The following is a 6,245-nucleotide window of genomic DNA, read 5'->3' on the forward strand; positions in this document are numbered from 1 at the left end:
AGAAGAATCAGAACCTTCTCTGATTATTTGTTTCCTCATTTGTAAAATTAAAATGTTGGGATACAGAACTTCCAAGATTTTTTTCCTGCTCTAATACATGATACTGACATTTTAATTGATGTTATGCTTTTGCAGTGCTATTCAAAACATGCAAGTTATTTTAATCAGAGTAAAAGTAATTTTTTATAGAGGTTTGAACTATAAAGGGAATAAATTCCAAATGAGATATTTGGGTTTACAAAGAAAAATAACTGGCAATCATACACAGGTAGCAAACCAAATCATAACAAAAAAGAAAATAGCTGTAGTCACACAATAGTTCAATTTCTGAAGAACTCACAATTTTTTATTATTTTTTTGGAAAAAATATCTCTTCTGGGCAATAGAAAAGTACAAGATTGTGTTTTCAATTTTCAAGTTTGAAAATTACTTTAATCCACTGCTTACTTTCTATTTTGGCCTTGAACATAAAAATGAGTGCCTAGAATTCAAATAAGCAGAGTGATAGCACCAGCATATTTTATAAGGTCCTCACTTCAGTGCCCTTTTTTTTAATGGCATAGAGAAGTGGACAAATGATGTACTCACTTCTGAAAAGGCAAGGGAAAACCATTCCAAAAATCTGGTTTTCTTTTGTGCACCCTGAGAAAAAAAAGATACCTACTAAGAAGGGTTCCTGGTGGCTAACTGGGCTGAAATTTAAAACCAGAGCAGAACAGCTCTTTCTACACAAGGACCTCTCATGCAAACATCACTTCAGGGAGAAACCTGCACTGAACTGCCTGCCTCCCCAAGGAAATGCCTGCCTGTCCTGTGTTCTTGCAGGCTCAGCAAGGCCCTTATAAAGGACTTTTTGGAATTGTATTTCAACCAATGGGACAGAGGTTGTCCCTGTCTAATGGGATCAGTGCAACTATATCCCCATCAGCATCTTCACGGACCAGCAGAGAGGCTCCATTCTGACCAGTGAGGACAGTTCCTTTTGGACCAGTCAAACTACAAGAATTTGAAGTCCTCATTTGCATGAGGACAGATAAATCAGGAATTAGGGGTGGGGACTTCTTCTGCTTATATAAACCACCTCCTCTCTGATTTCCCCTTTCCACTAAAGACAGGAGATCTGGAACACTGAAGATGAAATAGCAAAGCTGTCTGGTGGACAGAAATGGAGAAGAGCAGGCAGCACAGAGCTGTCTCGCTGGAGAGGGGACACATTACCTCAGGGCCTCCTGGCAGCAGCCATGCTGTGTCCTAACTAAGCTATTGAGCCATTCTAACAGCTGTGTTGTAGCACAATTGAACTGTTTGCACTGAATAAAGTCTTCTTCTTCACCACACTCCTGAGTTGAGGATTCTTGTTAGAGTTTAAGTGACACCAACGACCATTGGTTGATACTTTTTACTATAGCAACAAAACATTTTATATGTTTAGGTAATTATACAGAACAGTTGCTATTTTTTGGTAATTTACTTGGTCCCAAGCATGTACAAAGTGCTTCATTTTGTTTTATAATTGAAACCTTGAAACAGACTCTCCTAATTTGTAGATATTATACTTCTAAAGGATTGAGCAGGTAAAAATGTTGGCATGAGTTTAATTGTAGGCATGCCTAGAAATCAAAGTGGAAATCCTGTTTGCATATCTTCAGTTCCTATCATAACATTTAGCTCATATTAGTTGTGTTGTTTGTTTGTTTGTTTGTTTGTTTGTTTTCTGAATTGCTAAACTCTCAGAATGCTATGTGGGTGGAGATTTTAAATGTTCACCAATCTAACAAAATATACTTGCATATAACAGAGCTTTCCTAGACTCCTTAAAAATCTTAGACAGTGTCTAGGGTTCCTGGTTTGAGAATCCAAGCTATTTTATATATTTTTAAAAATTATTTTTGAATGAACTGTAATTATTTATCACCTGCAGAAGTGCCTAAATTTGAACTTTATCATGAAATAAATAATTTCTGTAGAAAATGTTCCTATTGATATGATAAACAGCTTCATGTCACATCAGGTTTTCTGGCAAGTAAGTTTCTAGCCTATTTAACAAAAGCAGATTTTTTCCAGAGATTTAGGGTTTTGAAGTTGCAGATGAAGGGTAGTATTCCTACATAATATTACAAGTACAGAGAACTGGAGGAAGGAGAGGGGAATACCAAAACTGCATTTGAAAATCTATTTGTATCATGCAGAAATATACTGTAACTCAACATTCTGAGTATATTGAAGTATTTCAAGGACATCGTCATAAACTTTCCATGCTCTCTTGAGATACAACAAAATTGTAAAGATGACGGGTGTACATAATGGGACAGTTTGTGTCAGAAAATTGATTATTTTTTATATATGAAGTTAACAACCTACAGGGAAATAGATCAAGGGCTTTCAATTCTTCAGACAGACACTTAGCAATAGAACCAACAGAAACAAGAAAAATCAACAAGTAATTTGAAAAGGGTTTAAAAATTGATGAGCCACCATTAAAATGCTAGAGTCATTCTGGGGAGTTCGGGAGTTCGGCCATCTTGTTGCTCATATATGAAGTTACATGAGAACAGGTTTAAAAAGAGAAAGAGTCTGTTAAGAGAAAGAAAACAGGCATTTACTAAGTAGATAGATAGCTTGAATAAATGAACAAAAAATGAACATAGTTGGCACATAATCTTGTTTAACATTGGAAGTTTGTTAAACATATATTACATCTTGTACATAATGAAAAATATCTAACATATATCTATTTAATATTTTTCTGTATATCATTTTAAATTTTATACCATGTAGTGAGCATTAATATAAGACCTCTCCATATTCCAAAGTCAATGATAAAACATGGAAAAGGAGAATTGTGCATGTTTTGGAGGGGATGCTGGATAGCATAACTCATTGAAACATAGAAAGACAACATAACAAAAATTTCTAAAAACAAAAATGATTTACTTTAAGATTTTATATCCTTCCAACAAGTAGTGTTATCCTTGTTTAGAAAAAATAAGTAGTATATATAAAAATTATTTCGTGTCTATATGTTTTATGATTCTATTAGTGCAGTGTTCTTTACCTTACTGTTACTAAGAAAACTGGCAGTGAGTAGTGTGTTTGGAGCTTAGCAATATTAAATTCGGTGATGCCTCAGGCTAAGCACTTTTGCCAGTCATGACAGTGGATTTGATCAATGGTCTGGAGGTTCAGTCACGCGTTTCTGAGTCACGAAGCTCTGATGAAGGAGCACTGAGCTATGGTCAAATAGCAGTACTTGCCAGTTAGACAGCCTCTAACAAATCACCTCATCTTCTGAATCTTATTGAAATAATGACTAACTCATAGACTTGCACATAGAGCATTTTGTAAATTGGAAATAGTAGTAATAATGATAAAAGGCAATATGAGTAGTATGTTGTTCTAACAGAATAATAACCCAGTGGTTTAGAGTCTCTTTGTCTAGTTCAAATTTTGGTTTTTACCTAACAAGGTTCTTATCTTAAACAGCATACTTAACGTGTTTTGCCCTCAGTTTATTAACTTGTAAAATAGAGACAATATCAGTAATACTGTTCTTCCACAGAGCTGTTTGTCTTCCAGGAACTGTTCTGGGGGCATTGTCCTGTCAGGCACAACCTCTCTAGGTCCTCTCACCCCTATGATCGTGGTGCCTTGGGTCAAAGCTTCCTCCAGCCTGGCCTGCTCCTTCTCCCACATCCCTACTTTCTGAGGTTTGGTCATCACCTAGAAGGCATCTCAGCACCTGTTTCCTCTGGGTTCAACCTCCCAAGTAGCCAGGACTGATGGTTTTCTGGCTTAGATGTCTGTTATAGGCAGGAAAATTGGCTGATGGCAGGATTGAGAAAGCCACACTTAGATAAAATTTTTAGTAATTAATTGAAAGTGACAATTTTATTCACAATTCGACTGGCACTAGCATGTTAGAATTTCGGTACTGCAGTGCTCCCAAGGCTTCCTGGAGAAACTGTGCTGGGTCAGTAGGCCTTCTCTAAGATGCAGACTGGCACCGCCCTGTGAAATCCACCCTGGGAAATCTTGGTGGTTTACAAAGCCCTCTGGATTTTTTTATATTATTAGGGGTATTCATAAACATATATTAAAAATTGACATATCTTGATATCATTTTGTTATGAAAATATTATTGGAACCCAAATAAATTATTTCTCTTAAATTGTGCTGAAGAAAAAGGTACGGGCTTAGCTTACTCATAGTGAGCAGGGCAGTGAGTGCCTTGTTTTGGAAGAGGCTGACTGTGTGGAAGATTCCAAATGAGGCCCTAGTTTGCACAAATGATGAGCTTTATGTGTAGAAGTGTTGATACCCATAGCTTGTTCCCTATCAACTATGAGATCTTTTGAAGAACCTCATTGAGTATTGTATAGAATCCCATAATAGAGGGGAAGTCCTTTTGGTTGGTTTGAAATTTCTTCAAAACCACACATTCTATGTGGAAAATACCCTTTGATCTTTCCCTTTAGAGGAACAAGATTTGTCCTGAAAATAAATGGGACATGCTGAGGTATGTGACTATAAGCATTTGAGGCTTTGGGGCCAGAAGTGTTTGTTAATATTCCTTTGTGTGTTTGACAGCCAGTAACATGAGTGCCCACTGATCCCTGGATGAGATGAATGAGAACTACAGAAAGTCAAGGCCTCAAAGAAATGGTCCATCACATGCTTATCTGCATCATACCTCCTAATCATAGATCCCCATGAAGAGTGATATGCAGAGCTGGAAGGTCTTCGGGCCACAGAAGATGCTTGCGTGCCCTGGCCTGGCTTTGTAGAGAAAGGGTCAACAGGCTAGTTTGGAAAGCTCAGGGCATCATTGAAGTTGTTTGCAGCCCCCAGCTTGGGAACTTTTCCTAGTCAGGGTTTCTGCCCTGTGCTTTGCAAGGTTTCACAAGTAGTGGACCACTGTGTTCTGAAAGTCTTTGTCTTTTCAAGTGTTTGATTAACTATCAGAAAGTTCCTTCCTTCTTATGATAGGTCAGGACCAGGTCTCAGAGGTAACACATTACTGTACAGTAATACAAATCAAATCACCCAGTGCTGAAGGGTTTGTTTCATGAAAGGTACTGTATTAACCAGAAGGCCTCTTTCTTATTCACCTGTTGTTCACAACTAATTTTCTAATTGACTGTATTGGATTGTCTCTTCTCGTACAGACTGATTTTGGGCAACATGTAGCAATTAGTGCATATTTTATGCAAAAGAAGAATATGATATTAGTTGCTTTTAAGAAATTCTGGCATTATATGTCCATTTTTGTAGCATTGTTACTTGACTTATTATTATAGACTAAGTAAGCTCCCATCATGCATTTGTAAAATTAAATAAAACTAATTTTTATTAAAAAATTATCAGTGGTAGTGACTTCCATTCACCAGCAATGAAATAGTTCAGACAAAGTGCTGACTCCTGTGGCAGGCTTGGACACAGTGCTCAGTAACCTGACTTCCCAGGTGGAAAGGCCCCATCCATCTCTTCAGGGCAGTCTAGGCTCCAAATCTCAGGAGCAGTTCCCAACAGAACTCTTAGTAGGAGAATGAGGCTACATACAGGGAGAATCACTATGCCTGAAGTCACTTTGAATAACTTCTATCTATGTTTCTCTGTTAGTTTTAATAAACTCCATCTTTTCTCATTTAAACTGGCTTGTGCTTTGATTCATATTTGTTATGTAATTTCAAATAGCTAGGCTGTGCCTTCTGTGCAGTTGATCAGTGCTTTTAAAAATAGCAAATTATCTTTTTATATTTAATATTATTCAGTAATGAGTAAAAACTGATCTTTAAGGCTTATATACCACAAAGCAGTCAGTTCATAGGTAAATTTGAATATAAAACAGTGTTCAAAACATATTTTAGAACTAATTTTGTGTAAGATTTTCAAAATTTATAAAAAGGTGATAAAAATGGTTTGCACACCATCATTTTTCCAGTGGGAATTGAGAATTTGGTGTTACTTGTCTAGAGTCAGTAAGTTGCCTATCTCTTCTGTTGCCCATATGTCTTCAGGTTTCTCAGCTTTTTTGTAAGTGATTTGAAGCATTCTTAACACATCTTTCATTCACTAAATGGAAGCAAAAGAGAAAAAAAAGCAGATTTTCCAATAGTTCTGATTTTACCACCTTGCTTATAAAGGAGACATTTCCAGAGCTGTAAGTCGCCCTTTTTCTTTTTCATAAGATGATGTTTTATATTATTGAAGTGTTTCACTATCCTAATTGTCTTCCTATTTATTTA

General features: G+C 36.5%; 1 long non-coding RNA gene across 1 annotated transcript; it reads right to left on the reverse strand.

The window, feature by feature from the left end:
* Nucleotides 1–672: 672 nt before the first annotated feature.
* On the reverse strand, nucleotides 673–3,702 carry LOC118498699. Its single transcript, XR_004901168.1, has 3 exons — nucleotides 3,610–3,702; nucleotides 3,227–3,230; nucleotides 673–683 (listed from the first exon to the last, which is right to left on the reverse strand). It is a non-coding gene; the product is annotated as an uncharacterized LOC118498699 (long non-coding RNA).
* Nucleotides 3,703–6,245: the final 2,543 nt, after the last annotated feature.

This window comes from Phyllostomus discolor, chromosome 2 (assembly GCF_004126475.2).
Source record: "Phyllostomus discolor isolate MPI-MPIP mPhyDis1 chromosome 2, mPhyDis1.pri.v3, whole genome shotgun sequence".
Classification (NCBI taxonomy): domain Eukaryota; kingdom Metazoa; phylum Chordata; class Mammalia; order Chiroptera; family Phyllostomidae; genus Phyllostomus; species Phyllostomus discolor.